Below are 20,046 nucleotides of genomic sequence, written 5' to 3'. Positions count from 1 at the left end.
TCACCAGCAAACTGACACTTCAAAAATGTTAAAGGAAGGGGCTGGGATGTGGCTCAAGCCGTATCGCGCTCGCCTGGCGTGCGTGCGGCCCGGGTTCGATCCTCAGCACCACATACAAACAAAGATGTTGTGTCCGCCGATAACTAATAAATAAGTATTAAAAAATTAAAAAAAAATGTTAAAGGAAGTTCTTTAACCAAGAAGAAAATGACACTGGATTCAAACCTGAATCAGCACAAAAGAGCATAAAAATTGGCAAATATTGGGCCACGTTTAAAAAAAAACACAACATTGTTTAATTTCTATAAACAAGAACTGAGTTTTAAAAAAAGAGTAAGAACATATTATGAGATTTATAATACTGAGAAATGAAATGTGTGACAAAAACAACACTGCGCAGGAGAGGGAAACGAAGTCCACGGTGGCTGAGTTCTCACAGGTGAGGCATCATCGCATTTTCAGAGCGAGAATGTGTTCAGACACAGATGACCACTGTGCACCTGTGAGCCATCGTGGGCAGAGAGGGACGGAGGCTGGGGAGGAGGGCAAGAATAGGTGGGAGAAAGGACATGTGTACAGCTAATAAGCCAATGACAAAGACATCGAGGAATACTAAAAACAATTCAAAAGAAGGCAAGAAAAAAATGAAGCAAATGATAGATCAGGGAAAACTAGAGGAAATACTAAGGCGGCATACTAGAACCACATCAAATCAGGAGTCATGCCAAACGTGAATGGCCAAAACACTTCAATAGACAGGCAGATGGTTAACTTGATAAAAAGGAAGGCCCCCTCTATGCTAGCTACAAGAATGCACTTTTAGTATGAAGAGACCGAAGACTTAAAGGTAAAATTATGACAAAAGCAGGAAAGCAGGAAAACGGATACTGCTGCTGGGCTCCAGCTCACAGTGGGATCCTGGCTAGGGCAGAAGCAAGCAGACACATCTTTCTACCAGGACTGACCCTATCTGCCTAGGTGACTGGCTGCATTAAACACCTGCCTAGCGGGACTAAGGTTCAGGTCTCTGGACACCTGCACAACCTGACTCTAGATGTGTGAGGAAGCAGCAGAGACGCAGGTGGACACCACTCCAAAACCGCCACACAACATACAAGAGGGGAGCAGAGAGGAAGCAGGGTGATAAGGGGTCCTTTTGAGGATGATAATTAGTTCTAGAAAAGGTCAATTTAATGAAATAATACTATAAAAAGTACACAACTGTTTAATAAAAAATCAGTGGGCAAAAAATCTTTAGCCTCAGAAAAGATGGAATAGTGGGTCCTGCATTTATCCTCCTGCTTTAAATAACCCAAACACTGGACCCAATAACTTTAATACCGAGTACAAGCACTCACAGGAGTGGACAACAGACAGCACAAGACAGAAACCTGGAGAGGGGGGAAATGAGGCAAGCCCAGGAACTGCCCCAGTTTATTGCTTGGACAAGTCTTCAGGGCACAGTACACAGAGGGTCACCCGGATGAAGTCTGTCACTCTCTTTGCAGAAGGGACTTAGGATGGGAGTCTGGGGAGGCCAAGAAGCCTAGTTCACATAGAAGAGGATGGGAAGAATGTGTTCTGAAGCTCAGTGGATGGACCTGAGTCTCTAAGTGGAAACTGACTGCCACAGGCATGCAAGAGAAGTGCTCAAGGGTGGAGAGAGCCACCAGGAGGAGTGGGCAGCCACGCCGGAAACTCGGTGACACACAGTCACTGCCTGCGTTATTCAGACAGGTACCCCTCAATAGTAGGTACCTTAATAACAGGTACCCCTTAACAGCCCTTCACTAAAAGTTGCCCTGATCTAACCTTTAAAGCAAAACTTAAAAGGAAGCATCAAAAGAATTGAACTATTTCTAAGTAACTTATGTGTATCCCAGAACACAGATCAAGAATGTTTTGAAAGATACATGATTATCCAGAATCCGAAAAGTAAAAATTCACCATGTCTACCATCCACCAAAAATTGCCAGGCATGAAAATATCTCCCAATGAGAAAGAAATCCACTGAGACAGAATACACCAAAATGTCTATGATAATAACTCTATCATCTGTGATAATAAAAATATTAGCATAAATTAGATATTATAATAAACATTGAACTAAATTAAGTAAACAATAACAAGTAAAAAGAACAATAAGTCTATGATAACAAAGAATTCTAAAATTTATTTTTTAAATGATCAAAGTCTGTCACAGAGCAAAATATCCATTTATTACAATGTGTATGCACGAGGTTGTAAAGGTATTTTAGAAACACCTGGAAGAACACATAGACAATAATTAAAAACACCCTGACAACAGCAAAGGAAGATAAAGAGGGTTTTAATCTTTTACTCTAGATACTTCATATATTTGGACTTTTTTCTTTATGAGCATATGAATTGTTTGGGTAATTTAAAAGAAATTTATTCACTGAAAAAAGAAGATAATAGCTACAACAAACTCAACCTTAAACTAAGGATAGTATTTGTTCAATTAAAATCTACTGAGTACTTTAATACCAAGTACAAGTTACCTAGAAACAATTATTGTTTAGTAATAAAAGTTTGCTTATATGTTTTATCTAAGTCAGAAACTTTATTACTATACTATATTCTTATGTGAGATTGGGGCATTTTTGCAGCCTTCAGTAAGCAAAAAGCTGCATGACTACAAACTCTAGTACAGTGTGTATAATGTAGTATCATAGTAAAGAAATCAAAAGTCACAGAGATGAGGGTAGTAACAAAGTGGCAAAGTAAGGACTTTAAATTCTGAGAATTATAACCTAATACAAAGCAGTTTTTGAAGTTTGCTAATTTAGACATTTCATGATTTCAAACTAATTTCCACCTCAGTTCAAACGACTGTGGTTTTAGAGTTTTATGAAATTCTGACATACTTCTTTTAAGCCACTGGAGTCAAACAAAATGAACGGTTGGTGAGAATGTAGAATGGTACAGCCACTGTGGAAAACAGTTTGGCAGTTCCTCAAATCTATCACAGGCAGGGCATGGTGGCACATGCCTGTAATCCCTGCAACACTGGAGGCCAAGGCAGAAGGATCACAAGTTCAAGGCCTGCCTTAGCAACTTGATGAGGCCCTGAGCAACTCAGTGAGACCTGTCTCAAAATAAATTTAAAAAAAAAAAGGTCTGGGGATAAAGTACACCTGGATTAAATCCCTGGTAATCCCCCACCAAAAAAAAAAAAAAAAAAAGTTTAACACAGAATGACCATATGATCCAGGAATTCTACTCCTAGGTATATGCCCTCAAAGAACTAAAAGCAGGGGCTCAAACAGATACTTGTATGACAATACTCGTGGCAGCATTACTCATAAGAGTCAGAAGTGAAAGCAATCCAAATTTCCATTAACAGATGAATAAATATACAAGATATATGGCATATTATTCAACCATAAAAAGGAATGAAATTCTGATACATGCTACAACGTGGATAAGCCTTGAAACACACTAATTGAAATAAGCCAGACATAATAGGATAAATAATATGAGAATCTACTTATTTGAGGTATTTAGAGTAATACAGCCACTAGGCATGATAAAGCAGACATGCTCAGCTTAACTCTGAAAAAACACTGTCAGGTTTTTGCTGTAGGGCCCTCTTAGGGGTTACAGGTAAGCACATGACCCTGTCTCCAACTCTGAAAAAAAACAGAGGAAGAAAGAAACCCAAAAGGAAAACCCCCCCCCAGCACACTCCAGAGAATATGCTGTGGCCCTCCTGACCTCTGGGTCAGTCCTTTCCATCTACTCCTCGGACCTCTCCCTCCTGTCAGCTTCTAAGCTGCTGTCTATTCCACATCTTTAAAAAGGGAAAAAGACTTCCCTCCAGTGGGCGGTGGCTCAGTGGCAGAGCACTTCCTAGCATGGGTGAGGCACTGGGTTCCATCCCCCGCACCACATAAAAAATAAATGAAATAAAGGTATTGTGTCCATCTACAAAATAAATAAATAAATAAAAGACTTCCCTCCACCCCATCCATTCCTCTGCCTTCTTTTAATCTCAAGAAATCAAATTTCAAGAAAAACTGTCCGCATGCCATGTCCACACTATCCAAACCTCATTTCTTGGTCAGGTTTTGTCCTCTTGTGGCCTTGAGATGGCCCCAGCCAAGGATGCCCACAACCTTCTTACTGCTAAGCCCAATGGACCAGGCCAGCCCTCATCCACCTTGCCCTCATGACCATGTGTGAGACGATGTCCATCTCTTCCTTCTCAAAACTCTCTCCCCTCCCTAGGCAGGTTTCTGGCTCCCTTTCCCCTTCCCTTTTTTTCTCAGGCTTCTCTTTGGAGATGGGCCATGCTGTCAATGTCCATGTTCCCCACAGTGCCCTTCTGACTCTACATACCACCCTAAAGGCTTCTCTTGCCATATTCTACTGAGGAATCCCAATCTATTTCTCCAGTATTTCAGAGTTTTAGACAATCTATTTTCCACTCAACAAGTATGAGTCCCAGTCTAAGTCATCATCAGCTTTTTTCTTTACTTCAAAAGCTTTCTGCAAACCCTCCACACTAACATGCTTCACCGCAATTCTTCTTCTATCTTGTAGCCAGAAGTATCTTTCTAACATGTAAACTGAGGGTCCCTCTCTTGATTAAACCCTTCAGTGCTTCCTTAAGTTCTTACAGTAAGGTCTAAGCACCATCCTGGACACACAGTTGTGTCCACACTTATTTGTTCACTAAATAAACTACGTCTAAACATTACTGAACATGGTTATAAGCAGAGTGACCACATATTGCAATCTATCTAGGCCAGTCCCAGTTGGGGCCTATTGTCTTGGTGCAATTCACAGCACCTTCTTTTATCCTCAAAAGCATTTCATTTGGACTAAAAAGATTCTACTGACTACCTGAACACCTCCATGTTCCAGTCACTTACCATCTCACCTTCAATTACCAACTCACTGAACCACCTTCAACTCCATCAACAAGTCACACCTCTGCCTCTAGAGGCACCTCCCTTTCCTCAATTGCCTACAAACTCCACTTGTCTTCCAGGTTCTAGGTTTGATTTCATGTGTTAGGAAGCATCTTCCAACTGCTAACATCTGCTGACCCTCCAATGGCCTTAGAACACTACACTTTCCCTATAACTGTAAGTACCCTGTACTGTGACTCTTTTTTACATTTTTACATTGTCTAACTTTAAGTCCCGTTTCTACCTTGTTCCACATAGTACCTGATACTCTAGCCACGCAAGTATTTGTTAAATGAATGAATTATTAATCCATTTGCCACATAGCACAAAGTCTACTAACTAACAAGTGCTTAGAGGGTTCACTAATTAAAAATCACTGCCATTGACAAACTTACCTAATTTTTAATTAGTTCAGTTTTTAAAATACAGAGAGTATAGTTTTCTCAAGATGAAAAATTTATTTAGTGCAAATTTACTGGCCTGTTAGAGTCTGTAAACAAGTCAAAATAACACCTGGCATTTTGCCAGGGGAATGTTAGAGTTCCTAAACAAGTCTGGATGGTGCCTGGCAAAATGCCAGAGGGAGTGGTTTGAGAAGTAACAAAAGCGAGCCATTAAGTGTAGAGATTCCTTATTGGTTGACTGATGTATCTAGTTTATGCTAATTAGATAAGCTGTGTGGAATGTATAAATACTGCTCCTGTCCTGCAATAAACGGCTCCTACTCCTGCTGTATCAAACTACCCAAGTTGTTCGTCACCCCCCAGGGTTATTTTGCTGCAGCCGGACTGCGGCACTGGCCCACTTAACAGAACCAGCATCTAGCACTTTTAACAGGCAATCATAAAACTCTTAAATTTATAAGTTATATTTTGCAAAATGCCAATGCCTATCCCATACATTTCTTAACTATACTGTTTCTCAATCTTTTCCATGGTTTGAGGGAAATTTCCCCCCATATCCTTGGTTTTCTGCTTAAAGCCATCTGAATCAATTTTTAAATTCCACATTCCTCTGAAAGGCTGTGTGGGTGCCAGGCTGATGATGTGATACCAGATGGAGGCCTTGGAGGCCCCTATGCACTCAGTTTATCTATCCACCTGGAACAGACTGCTGTTAGGCACTGCACCAAGTGGGAGAGAAGCAAGCAGGTCCCATCCTTCCTTCAGAAACCCTCATTTTATTAAGAAGAGACAGCCAATCAACACCCAGGGTCATCCCAGGTTGTGAGAAGTGCATTTAAGGTGATGTGATGAGGTGATGTGACACAGGAGGCCTCATTCAGGCTGAGGCCTATGGAAGGGTGGGAGCTAGCCAAGTGGAGAACAGGGACAGGAGGAAGTGAGGCTGAATATGGCAGAAGGAAGCCCAAGTGCAAAGGCCCAGATAAGGGCTGTGCATGGCCCGATGGGAAAACAACTCAGAAGCCGAACAACTCAAACGTGAGTTGACAAAAGGGGTTGCTAAATTAACATCTTATTTTTAGCAGGGCTTCCTTGCTTTTTCTATACAAGTACACTAGTGTTCAGAGAAAGGGGGACATTATTTGCATATCCCATGAGTAAAATTTACTGAAAAGCAACTTTTAGGACTTAAGTACTACTAAAAGCAGATGAGAAGATGTTTAATGTGTGATGTTGAATTCCAGTCCTCCCTCCTGAGCCCACGGTAGAAGTGACTAATCTCAGCCCATTTTAGTCCTTCTCAGCAATGCCATCTCTGCCCCCAAAGCTCAATAATCAAAATGGATAAAATATAAATATCTTTTTTCAATTAGAAAATTCTTTAATATTCTCTATAAAATTGAGATATTCAAGTTTTCCCACAGTTCTTAAGTTAGGAAAACTTTAGCCTGATCATTTTTCATGGTCCTTCTTTTGTAAGTATTACACGCTCTCCTGAGTTTCATCAAACCTGAAAGTATAATTATTAAGAAGACCCTTTCCTCAATGACTCAGGTCATGGTCATACCCATAAATTGGGGGGTGGGGGGGGTAAAGTAAAAGACAATGAAGAGTCACTCTAGGCCTTTGCCTTTATGTAGGACAAATGACAGGGTTAGATTAGATGATCTTCAAGTCTCTTTGGATTGATTTAAAGTATTTAAGAACGCAACTTAAGTGAAATGTATAGATCTTTACAATGAAACTACTCAAAATGACACTTCTGCTTAAGGTCATGTAGCTGGAATACCCATGCAGCTGAGTTAAATGAGGAGTACCAATCCGTTTTAAATGATTCTTAAAAAAAAAAAAAATTGTGTGTGTGTGTGTGCACACGCGCGTGCGTGTATTTTTAGTTGTATATGGACTCAATCCTTTATTTGTTTTTATGTGGTGCTAGGATCGAACCCAGTGCCTCACACTTGCGAGGCAAGTGCTCTACCTCTGAGAGCCACAACCCCAGCCGCTTAAATGATTCTTGGACTAAGGCCAGTCTTCTTAACTAGGACTGATTTTTTACCAGCACTTCCCCTTGAGTCAATTTCTCTTCTAGATCAACATAGCTAACACAAAACTCACCACATAACTACAAGTGGTTTTTGTTGCATTACAACTGTAAGGTTAGGGAAACCAAAAAGTAAGACTGCCAAAGAGCATTAAGTTAGAAAATCCACAATTTGAAGGGCTAGCTTAAAATTTATTATACAAAAAAATGGAAAATTGAATTAGACTTGGTCAAAGGAAGAGATTCTGGCTATATCTAAATGAGTGAGGGTTCATTATATGCAAAGACAGAGAAATCAGAAGACCCTTGTGTGTGGGCACTTCCTAGACACCTACACAACAGGACATATACTCTGACCAAATTTTGCCAAAAAGTCTCTTTTTCTTGTCCAGTTGATCCTTCCTGCAAACAAACACACGTTACAAAGGAGGGAAAACCAAGTAGACAAGGAAAGGTGAAGAGGCACTAGGCATCTCCGGGTGTAAGGCACTCCACATGTCCTTACTTAGATTCTGAACAACCCTAAGGAGATGGTGGTACTCAGTTTCACAGGAGAAATATCAGCTCACACCAACTACACACAACACCCCTATCTGGAGACAGAAGACCATCAGATGCAAGAAATGGAAAGTGATCCTGTTTGTGCCACCCCTCCTGCAATGCCTGTGACTACAGGACCCTACCACCACCCTGCTCCACTATCCTCCTACATGAACCTTTCCTCTTGTCCAAGTCCAAGCAATTGTGCACTGCTGCAGGAGGCTCTCTTGATAACTCAGTTGACATGTCATACACCAAAAGCTACTAATGACTCATTATGCTGGGATCAAGTTCAAATTCATTTCCTTGGCATTTAAGATTCCTCATGGTCTAACCCCACCCTAAAAATCTAGTCCAAACTCTACTCCACAATGCTAAGTCTCCTTCTAGATCATTCTTGCCCACTAAAACACACTAGATGAACACTCCAGCGAGCTCACAACATTCAGGCCCCTTCCTCCCTTTCCTGCCCTCCCCCACATTTCATTGAGGTTTCCATCCCTGTGAATCAGGAAGGCAACCCCAAGTCCAGCTGCAGGGAGAGATGTACACCTGATTAGCCCAGGGACAGTTTGCAGGAGCAGGGGCAGGATGAAGTTTGGATATTAGGTATCCCTTAAAAGCTCACGTGTGGAACAATGCAAGAATGTTTAGAGAAGTGATTGGTCATGACAGCCTTAAACCAATCAGTGAATTAGTCCCCTGATGGGATTAACTGAGTGGCAGCTGAAGGTACGGACGGTGTGACTGGAGGAGGTAGGTCATTGGGAATGTGCCTTTTGAATATATATTTAGTATCTGGTGAGTGGAATCTCTCTCCACTTCTTGATCATAATGTGAACCACTTCCCTCCCTGACACTCTTCCGCCATGTTGTTCTGTCTCAATTTCTGCCCTGAGAAATGGAGTCAGCCATCTAGGGACTGAGACCTCTGAAACCATAAGCCCCCACATAAACTATTCCTCCACTAAAATTGTTCTGGTCAGTCTTTTAGTCACAGCAGCGAAAAAGCCTTAGATGATTTGTTACATTCCTTGTTTGGGCACTATTCTGCCCATACAAGTTTAGCATCCCTAGAGCTAATGTAACTGGCTCTGGCATAATTACAGATGAGGATCCACAGCTAAATGATCAATCTGCTTGGAAGCAGTGACACTGGGATGGCAGCACAGGACTGTGATGGGAAAGCCTAACCTTCTCCAGTATACCACAATGGCTCCCAGATCTTAAAATCACTTCCTGAACACGTGCCACTTCACAGGTGTATGAAGACCCACAAGAGCAGTCACTGTCCCAAGGGTAACAAGAAAGGAATGTTTACAGTATCAGGCACAAAAAAGACCAGGCTCTGGGGGAAGACGACCTCTCCACAGGCATGGAGGAGGTCCTGCCCAGGATGGGCACAGGCAGAGCCCTCCAGCTCTCCTGATGGGAATCTTCCATTTGGTTTAGCATGGTGTTGTAGAGTTGGGTTTCTTGTTTGTTTGTTTCTGCTTTGGTTTCCACCCCCTGTCTTAACACAAATCCCAAGGACTTAAAAAACAGAGATTACGTTTGTTTTTATTTTATTTCTTTTTATACTTGATAGTAAACCTAGTTATTTTAGTGAAAATTATAAATACTGAACATAGGCTAAATTGTAGTACCCAGAAAGATTATATTCTGTCACCAGCAGCAGAGTATTTTTTTTTCCCCAAAAAAATTAGCTCGCCCTTCACTTGTCAGGTGGAAGGCAGGAGAGCCGCCAGGCAGAGAACTGTTGGAGGGGGGCCCCACACCGGTCAGCTCCTCTAAATGTAAAGCACTATGGACCACTGCTTCTTTTATAAAATAGAAAAATGATACCACCATACTATTTTAGTAAACTATATTAATTTTTTTAAAGTAGTCTTCTAAACTCTATTTTCACCAAAAATGTGCACTCTGACCATTTTATAAATCATGTCTTAGCACAAGGATGGTGAAATAATGGGGAAAAAATACTGAATTCAACATCTGCCATCAGTTCTTTACAAAGCTATACTTACGTTAGAAATATATTCTAACCTAAGTAAACCCAGATAGTCACAAATCACAAAAATATGACCCATTATCAGGAGAGCAGCGCGCAGCCATATCCCACATTAGCAGCTTACCAGATTCACCACCACGCTCTGCTCTATATGAAGCATGGAGCGGCCTGGATTCAGCACCATAGTCTGATAAACAAGGTAATGTGATCCCACCAAACGAAGCACAAACTTACCAAGAACCAGTTGGTAAACCTGTTTATGCCAGGTGTGCTTACTTTTGTAGCTATGCAACTGAACTACTGCATTAGCTAATGAAATGAGTGTGAAAGAGTAATTGTAGGAAATCTAAATAGAATGTTTTGAGAAAGCTTGGTAAAGTTAAAAAATAAATAAATCACTAAAAAGCTTACTGTCAAAGTTAGTTGTGACAAGTTAAAATAAAAGGGAAATAATTATTAAGAATCTAGGATTCTGCTCCTGTAGACTGTAGTCTCAGGTGGCGGCCAAGACCGCAGCTGAGGGTTGGCCGCCGCCATTGCCTCCACTACCACCACCAGGGATCAGGAGCCACGGCAAGATGTGGGTTTTTGGTTACAGATTCCTGATCTGGAAAGGGGACAACCCCTATGGGGACAAGCTGGTCGGATACATCACAAACTACACCAGTCGCTTCTGGCAGGGTAGCACTGACCACCACGGGCGGGGTCCCGGCAAGCCATAAAGAGTCGTGACTCTTGTTGAAGATCGTGGGGGTTGTGTATGGGATGTTGCTTACACACTGCCAGTAGGAAAAGAAGAAGAAATAAAAGCATACCTTATTTCGGAGAAAAAAGGCCAAAGAAACATACCAGTCATTTTTTATCCAAAAGATCCCACAACAAAACCATTCCTAATTATCTTGATCCTGCCCCCCGGAAGACACTGCTGAACAGATTTTTAATGAAGCTGGGCCAAGTGGAAGAAATACAGAGTATCTTTGTGAGCTTGCAAATTCTATTAGAAGACTTACACCAGAAGATGCACATGAGCATCTTTTCTCCTTGGAAAAATTAGTAAAGGAACATTTAGAAGAAAAACAGAACCTCAGCTGCATATAAAGATCTAATCATTAACTTATTCAAATAGAGCATTTAGTTTTCAAAGAATAAGTTCAGCACACAATGGCAATATTTTGATTTACTTGAAGATCTTATTGTTTTTAATGTTATAGCCAGGATATCATCTAAATGCATAATTTAACTGCAAGTATCTTGAAACATATATTAGGAAGACTGAAATAAAGAGAAAGAAAAATTCAAGTTTTAATAATATAATGATTTCCTAACTATATGATATTGAACACTTGGTCATCACAAGTGAGTTCTTTAGAAATATACAAAGTACTCGCTTCAGCAGCACATCCACTAAAATTGGGACAATACTGAGAAGATTAGCATGGCCCCTGCACAAGAATAACAGGCAAATTTGTGAAGCATTCCATATTTTAAAAGAAGCAAAATATAGAAAAATACAAAGACTTGGTTTGGTTCTTGTTTGTATCAGAGTAAAAATAATCTTGTTTCATTTCATAATACTAATTTGAGGTTATAGAGAATTAAGCCAAAAGTCCAATATATTATAAGATTAAAAAAAAAAAAAAAACACCACTAGGATTCTATACTCACAACGATTTGAAACTCTTGCCAATTCTTCCTTTAAAAGAAACTAAAATGGGAAGAGTAGGCAAGGCACTGAGTATGGATTCCAGAGACGGATTCCTTTATTCGAAGACATGGCTTTCTACCTAAGGACTGGTGGACCAATGCATGTTTATGTATTTGTATTTCCTCTTCCATCTTCCTTTTCACCAGCTCTGCAACCCACCACACGCGACATCTGGAGGAGAGCGGCCAGGCCCATTGTCCACTTAAAACATAATAAACGCACATAATCTGGCTCCTCCAACTTGCCACAACTCCCTCCTACTGTTGGCACCACCAAACCACAGGGAAGAAGGTGTAAGAGGGTCTTGTCCCCTGAGGATTGCTAAATGCAAGTCCCTATTTTTGGAAATATGTATTAAAATATTTACCACAAATTGTATAAACTTTGTTTCAAAATAATGAGGGAAGAGAAAGATACGGGGTTTAGAGGAAATGGAATGGGCCAGGAGTTGATGGTTGTTGAGGCAGCTAAAGGGTCCAGGAGATTCATGTACTGCTCTACTTCTGCCTGTCTGAAATTTTTATAAATAGCTGAATTATGCCAAACTGTTGATAGATGATATCTTAAGAATTCACAGACCGTTCTACAACCTTCCTTTTAAAATACAAACAATATAAAATTCCACTAACATTTTATACTTAAAAAAACAAAACAAACAAACAAAAAACTCATTGAAAGGATCCAGGGAAGAAGAATCCTAAGCCAGGACCATCCTGGGCTATTCTCCTAAGCCCATGGGAACGCTGTGACCCAACTCTCATTATTCCAGCTCTTCTTGGGCTGCTCCACTCAAGGCTGGGAAGCTTCGGAAAATTTATACCTTAGCCAATCCCAAAAAACCAAATGCCGAATGTTTTCTCTGATATAAGGAGGTTGATTCATAGTGGAGTAGGGAGGGGGAGCGTGGGAGGAACAGACAAACTCTAGATAGGGCAGAGGGGTGGGAGGGGAGAGAGGGGGCATGGGGGTTAGAAATGGTGGTGGAATGTGATGGACATCATCATCCAAAGCGCATGTATGAAGACACGAATTGGTGTGAACATACTTTGTATACAACCAGAGATGTGAAAAATTTGTTCTCTATATGTGTAATATGAATTGAAATGCATTTCGCTGTCATAAGAAACTAGTAGGCAGTGGTCCTCCTCAGGAGAGGGATGCCATAGTTCTGACTGATAACAGGTATTTTGACCTCTGCCTGAAGTCTGGCAGTCTGAAACAGGTCACTCCTGTCTGGTGGACCCTGGGAAACTTAACAGGATGACAACAACACCTAGAGGGGCAAAGGGTCTGATGGCCATGAGCTTACTTTCAGCAAGTCCAGGAGGCAAGATCTGAAATTTTCCATTAGGGAGAATCTCAAATTAAGTAATAGAGGTGTGTGTGTGTGTGTGTGTGTGTGTGTGTGTGTGTCTTTGGGGAGGGTCTCCTTAAACTTTTTTTTTTTCCAACTGATTTGACTAACATTCTCCTAATGTGTAAAAGGTTAATCTATCAATCCCTTTAAAACTCTCTCACTGACTGAATTAAGTGGAGCACAGGATTTTCCCAGTGTGGTTTTAATTAGATACAATCAATTAAATTTTAAGAAGGAAAAAAATAAGATCTAAATCCAACATCAAAGTAAACAGAGCATTATCTCCCTGGAGTTAGTTCTGGCAAACTGGGGGAAAGGAGGGAGGGAAAGAGGGAGGCAGGCCTGTGGGTGTGGTGGAAACCCTCCAGGGTTCACAATGCTACATCAGTTCCAAGGCCCCCACCACTCCCTACTGGCCAGCCACTTCCCCAAGCCCAGCTTCCTCTCCAGACATGCACCTGCTCATTCCTTAGGCCCACTCCTTCCTTCAGGTCTCTACCTGTCACCTTCCCTTTAGGGATCCTTGGCCACGACTACCCTCCTGCCCACACACCCCACCTTACTGACCCTGTGGTTGGCCATCCACCTGCACTGGAACACAGCTCATGAGCACAGACTTTTGTCTGAGGGCTTTCTTCAGTGCTGTATTTTTAACATTTCAACAGTTTCTGGCCCAAAGCAGATGTTCAACAAATTTACTGAAGAAAAAAACAGCATGATGATCTACTAAGGGGACCCATGAGATTTGCTCTCTGTGAACTCAGTATACGGCTCGGCTCAGCTAAACACATATAGGTATTATAGCGTTTCTAACAATGCCAGTGTACGTTTCAATCTCACTCATACTTTTGTCCTCTAGGCTTCTAAGGACTTGCCTTGTTTTTATCTTGATTTGATGTGTGAGAGTAATTTACCAGAATTAAAAAACACTGAGGCAAGAGCAAAGGGATCAAACACAAACAGCCAGACACCAAGATGTGGGTAACTGAGTTAAATTTCAGGCAAATAAGGAAAAGCAAGAAGAAACATTCTCACCTTTACAAGAGTAACTTGAAATCATAAAAACTGGTTTCACTCCCCAATCTGAGGTGTAACAGATCCTAGTTTATATTTTATTTTTATAATAATAGGAAAATCACCACCCAACCATAGCAATTTTAAGGAAACTGCTTACCTGGAGCAGAGCCATTTCAACCATGCCAAGACCCGGTCCTGAGCCACAAGGGATACAGAATGAAGTGGGGCACAGAAACACTATTTACCTAGCACACGCTGCTCCCTAGTTCCTAAAGTGGCTTAGTGTGATGAGTCCCTGATAAAATTTTAGAGCAGGACCAAGGTGAACAGACAATTCTGTCTTCTCTGAAAAGGAACTTCTAACCTGCAAGGCCAGTCACTACAATGAAGAACACCCAGGAAACATCACAGTCCTCACTCTCTCACCCACCACAGTACAGAAATGATCCTCTCCTAAGCCTGGACTAACGCAGTATGTTTAACTGGAACTTTAATTTTACATGTGATTTTCAAGCTATGGCCTCTACTGATGTAAGTTCGTTCTGCTTTCACGTTCCCAAAGGCAGCGAATGGGGGAACAGAGGGTCTAATGTCTAACTGCTGTGCCATCGCTGTGCACAGCATGAACTTCTCCTGCCACAACTGCAACTCCCAAGGGAAGATCTCAAACTTCCCCACCAGACAACAACTCCTTGAAGCAGGAAAATGCACATGCATTTTCATCTTTAATATAAATTTTGGAGAGACCACTGCTTTTGGTTTTTAGTAGCAATGTGGCATGCTTAACATGTCCTGTAACTATCCCTTGAAATTCACGTACCTTTCTAATGTTAACCACAGACAGTGAAAATGAAACATATTCCACCTATATGGAATATTGTTAGAGTCTGTAAACAAGTCAAAATAACACCTGGCATTTTGCCAGGGGGAATGTTAGAGTTCGTAAACAAGTCTGGATGGTGCCTGGCAAAATGCCAGAGGGAGTGGTTTGAGAAGTAACAAAAGTGAGCCATTAAGTGTGGAGATTCCTTATTGGTTGACTGATGTATCTAGTTTATGCTAATTAGATAAGCTGTGTGGAATGTATAAATACTGCTCCTGTCCTGCAATAAACGGCTTCCACTCCTGCTGTATCAATCTACACAAGTTGCTCTTCACCCCCCAGTTATTTTGCTGCAGCCGGACTGCGGCAGAATATGATGTTTATAAGTCCAATAAGAAATTGAATGGAACACGTGTCACCAAGAACTCTGCAATCATCTTCCGTACTTTCTTATTTAGACATGTTAGTTCTCATTGATATTACAGAGTTAAGTTACAGCAAGTGTTTCTCAATCATAAATCTACTTTCTAGAACAGGAACACACACAGACACACCTTCATGCATATGAGTCCTAGATGGATCATTTTAAGATTTATCTAATTTAGGGAACACACCTATTTTTTCCTCTGACTTTTGACACATTTGTCTTTTTACTTCCTTAAGATTTCTAAATGGGCAAAAAGGAAAGCTGAAGCTGCTGAAATTCAAATTCATCAAAATTAGGTACAGGTATATACCACACTAGTAAAACAAAAATCTAGAAATCATAAATTATCTGAATTATAAATTAAACAGGATTCACTTACATAGTAATGCCCTGACTTAAAAATCATTCTCATTATATAACCACTTCAGAACCACAATACAAAGCAAATGAATTTGGACTGATTAATGTGACCTACAATGATACCGATAGACAGATGATAGATAGATAGATAGACAGATAGATAGCAGGCAGGCATGTTTTCTGGCCAACTTAAAAAGCAACAGGTAGTTGTAATTTTGTGGATTTGTCTCTGTGTCCTCTATTTTATACCATTGATCTACCAGCCTGTTTTGGTGCCAGTACCATGCTGTTTTTGTTACTATTGCTCTATAGTATAGTTTAAAATCTGGAATCGCGATACCACCAATTTCACTCTTCCTGCTTAGAATTACTTTAGCTATTCTGGGTCTCTTGTTTTTCCAGATGGATTTCATGATTGCTTTTTATATTTCTGCAAGGAATGTCATTGGGATTTTGATGGGAATTGCATTGAATCTATAAAGCGCTTTTGATAGTATGGCCATCTTAGTAATATTAATTCTACCAATACATGAGCAAGGGAAATCCTTCCATCTTCTAAGGTCTTCTTCTATTGCTTTCTTCAGGGTTCTGTAGTTTTCATTGTATAGCTCTTTCACCTCTTTTGTTGATTCCCAGGTATTTTATTTTATTTTTGAGGATATTGTGAATGGAGTAGTTGTCCTCTTTTCCATTTCAGAGAATTTGTCACTGATATACAGGAATGCCTTTGATTTATTGGTATTGATTTTATATCCTGCCACTTCGCTGAATTCATTTACTAGTTCTAGAAGTTTCTTGGTTGAATTTTTGGGGTCTGCTAGGTATAGGATCATGTCATCGGCAAATAGTGCTAATTTAAGTTCTTCTTTTCCTATATTTATGCCTTTAATTTCTTTCATCTAATTGCTCTGGCTAGTGTTTCAAGAACTATGTTGAATACAAGTGGTGAGAGAGGGCATCCCTGTCTTGTTCCAGATTTTAAAGGGAATGCCTTCAATTTTTCTCCATTTAGAATGATGTTATATTAGACAAAGGTGCTAAAACCATGCAATGGAGAAAGGATAGCATCTTCAACAAATGGTGCTGGGAGAACTGGAAATCCATATGCACCAAAATGAAATTGAATCCCTTTCTCTCACCATGCACAAAAGTCAACTCAAAATGGATCAAGGAGCTAGGAATCAGACAAGAGACTCTTCGTCTAATAGAAGACAAAGTTGGTCCTAATCTTCATCACGTGGGGGCAGGCCCCAAATTTCTTAATAAGACACCTATAGCACAAGAGTTAAAACCAAGAATCAACAAATGGGACGAATTCAAACTAAAAAGTTTTTTCTCAGCAAGAGAAATAATATGCGAGGTGAATAGAGAGCCTACATCCTGGGAACAAATTTTTAACCCTCAAACATCAGATAGAGCTCTAATCTCTAGATTATACAAAGAACTCAAAAAGTTAAACAACAAAAAAGCAAATAACCCAATCAACAAATGGGTCAAGGACTTGAACAGAAACTTCTCAGAAGAGGATATACAATCAATTAACAAATACATGAAAAAATGCTCACCATCTCTAGCAATCAGAGAAATGCAAATTAAAACTACTCTAAGATACCATCTCACGCCAATAAGAATGGCAGCCATTATGAAGTCAAACAACAATAAGTGCTGGCGAGGATGGGGGTGGGGGGTGGGGGGTGTACACTCATACATTGCTGGTGGGACTGCAAATTGGTGCAACCAATTTGGAAAGCAGTATGGAGATTCCTTGGAAAGCTGGGAATGGAACCACCATTTGACCCAGCTATTCCCCTTCTCGGACTATACCCAAAAGACCTAAGAAGAGCATACTACAGGGACACAGCCACATCAATGTTTACAGCAGCACAATTCACAATAGCTAGAATGTGGAACCAACCTAGATGCCCTTCAATAGATAAATGGATTAAAAAAATGTGGCATTTATACACAATGGATATTACTCAGCACTAAAAAATAATAAAATCATGGCATTTTCAGGCAAATGGATGGCATTAGAGCAGATTATGCTAAGTGAAGTTAGCCAATCCCTAAAAAACAAATGCCGAATGTCTTCTCTGATATAAGGGGGGTGACTCAAAATGGGATAGGGAGGAAGAGCATGAGAAGAAGACTACCACTAAATAGGGAAGAGAGGTGGGAGGGAAAAAGAGGGAGAAGGGGAGTTGCACAGAAGATGGAAGGAGAACCTCATTGTTAAACAGAATACATATATGATGTTGTGATGAGAAAAAGAAAAAAAAGTGTGTCACATTAGATTGGATAGAGAGAAAGGATGGGAGAGGAGGGGAGGAATAGGAAGGACAGTAGAACAGAATAGACAATATGATTGATGTATGTACATTCCATGTATGTATTATATATCAAAATGCATTATACTGTCATGTATGACAAATAAATAAATAAATAAATAAATAAAGCAACAGGGAGGGCTGGGGATGTGGCTCAAGCGGTAGCGCGCTCGCCTGGCATGCGTGCGGCCCGGGTTCGATCCTCAGCACCACATACAAACAAAGGTGTTGTGTCTGCCGAAAACTAAAAAATAAATATTAAAATTCTCTCTCTCTCTGGAAAAAAAAAAAAAAAGCAACAGGGAAGGACTGGGGTTGAAGCTCAGCGATAAGCACCTGCCTAGCATGTGTGAGGGCCTGGGTTCGATCTTCAGCACCACATAAAAATAAATAAGTAAAATAAAGGTACTGAGTCTACCTACAACTTAAAAAAAAATCAAAAAGCAACAAGACAGTGACATCACCAGCCACAGTAACATTACTGCTAAAATGATCTGAGACTCTAACTATGTTGAGACATTCTGCACACACAGGTTGAGCATCCCTTATCCAAAATGCTTGGAACCAGAAATGTTTGGACTTTAGATTTTTTTAAAAGTTTAAAGTATTTGTATGTACATAATGAGATATCTTGGGGACAGGATCCAAATCTTAAATATAAAACTCACTTATTTTTCACCTACATCTTATATACACAGTCTGAAGGTAATTTTATACAATATTTTAAATCATTTTGTGCATGGAACAAAGTTTCATGGTGTGGAATTTTCCATTTGTGGTATCATATCACCACTTCAAAAAGTTTCATTCTGGAACATTTCAGATTTTAGATTTTTGGATTAGGTACATATGTTCAATCTGTAACACAAATGACCAATCAACAGAATGCTGAAAAATTACCAAACACACCAGAGTAGACCAGAAATCAAACTGCCTTTATTTGAAAATACTTATCAATCATTTGAATTCAGAAGAATCCAAGACACAGCCTGGTGGGCTGGGGGTGTAGCTCAGTGGTGGTGTTGCAGGGACAAAGATAGCAGAAAACAGTTTTATTTGGCTGCAGCCAGGTTCAGAGGGCACAGTTTTTGCTGTAATCATCAATCAATCCTCTGAACCCCGAGTTCAGGGAGTTTCAGAGTTTTATACCCAGCATGTAAGGGTAGGGGCTCAGAAGTTCACAGTCTGCAGAAGTTCACATAAAAGCAGGTTTTTATTTCACTGTTTTGGGCAAGTTAACCCTTCAAGGACAACACCTGAGAAGGGGAGAGCTGCTTCTCCCCTGTCTTTTCTCCCCCTGCCAGCTGTTACCATGGAACTCAATTTGTAACTTCTCTTAAAAATGTGGAGGTCTCTGTGAAGCCCAGCTCAAGGCCAGAGGCCTTGTTTGCACATTTCTACAAACTACTATACTGGATACATGTTTGTGAGAAACTAGTAAGGGGATGTCCAGCACCTGGAGTGCTGATTTCTTCCTGGCCAGTGGCCAAGTAAAACATAGCAACACGAAAATAGGAAGTTTATCTACATTGAACTCTTTTGCAGAGACTCTTTTGCTGACAGTCCAAAAATCAGTCATGGTAAAGATTTCTGGAGAAGCCCAGTTAAGACTTTTCTGTGGAGAAAGGGGATGCCACTTCAGTGGAGCATTTGTCTGCACGTGTGAGGCACTGGGTTTGATCCTCAACACCACATAAAAATAAACAAATAAAATAAAGGTACTATAACGTAAAAAAAAAAAAAAAAAGCCTGTTAATGCAGCCTACCCAACCAAACCACAGTCTCAGATTTGAGGACCAACCTTAAAAGTTCTTTTTGCACTCTCCACAGCAGTAGTCCTCCAAGTGTGATCCTGAGACCAGCAACCTCAGCATCACTTGGGAAATGGAAGAGAGGCATGTTTGAAGTTCTACCTCTGACCCCTGGTCAGCAACTCTGGGGGGAGTCAGTAATGCATAATTTACCAAGCTCCCAAATGGGGTGACTGTCACATAGCTCCACCATTAATGCCTACAACTCAGGAAATACTATCATTACTTGGAAAATACTGATGCACTTTAATAAGAACCCAATTTCTCTCTGAGGGAAGCTTAT

The 20,046-nt window shown here is 40.5% G+C and overlaps 1 protein-coding gene, 1 non-coding gene and 1 pseudogene across 2 annotated transcripts in view; 2 read left to right on the top strand and 1 right to left on the bottom strand.

Moving 5' to 3' along the window:
• Positions 1 to 20,046, bottom strand: part of Snx9 (sorting nexin 9) — a 103,515-nt gene that overhangs the window by 74,046 nt on the left and 9,423 nt on the right. The window lies entirely within an intron of this gene.
• Positions 10,515 to 11,034, top strand: LOC124100934 (glutathione-specific gamma-glutamylcyclotransferase 2-like; annotated as a pseudogene).
• LOC124100964 (U6 spliceosomal RNA) lies at positions 11,317 to 11,423 on the top strand. The gene has a single exon (XR_006854492.1). It is a non-coding gene; the product is annotated as a U6 spliceosomal RNA (small nuclear RNA).

The sequence above is a fragment of the Marmota monax genome, unplaced genomic scaffold (genome assembly GCF_021218885.2).
Source record: "Marmota monax isolate L192 unplaced genomic scaffold, Marmota_monax_Labrador192_F-V1.1 WCK01_AAM20220418_F8-fsc00164, whole genome shotgun sequence".
Taxonomy (NCBI): domain Eukaryota; kingdom Metazoa; phylum Chordata; class Mammalia; order Rodentia; family Sciuridae; genus Marmota; species Marmota monax.
The sequence above is the reverse complement of the archived record's forward strand: the minus strand, read 5'-3'. Positions and strand labels throughout refer to the sequence as shown.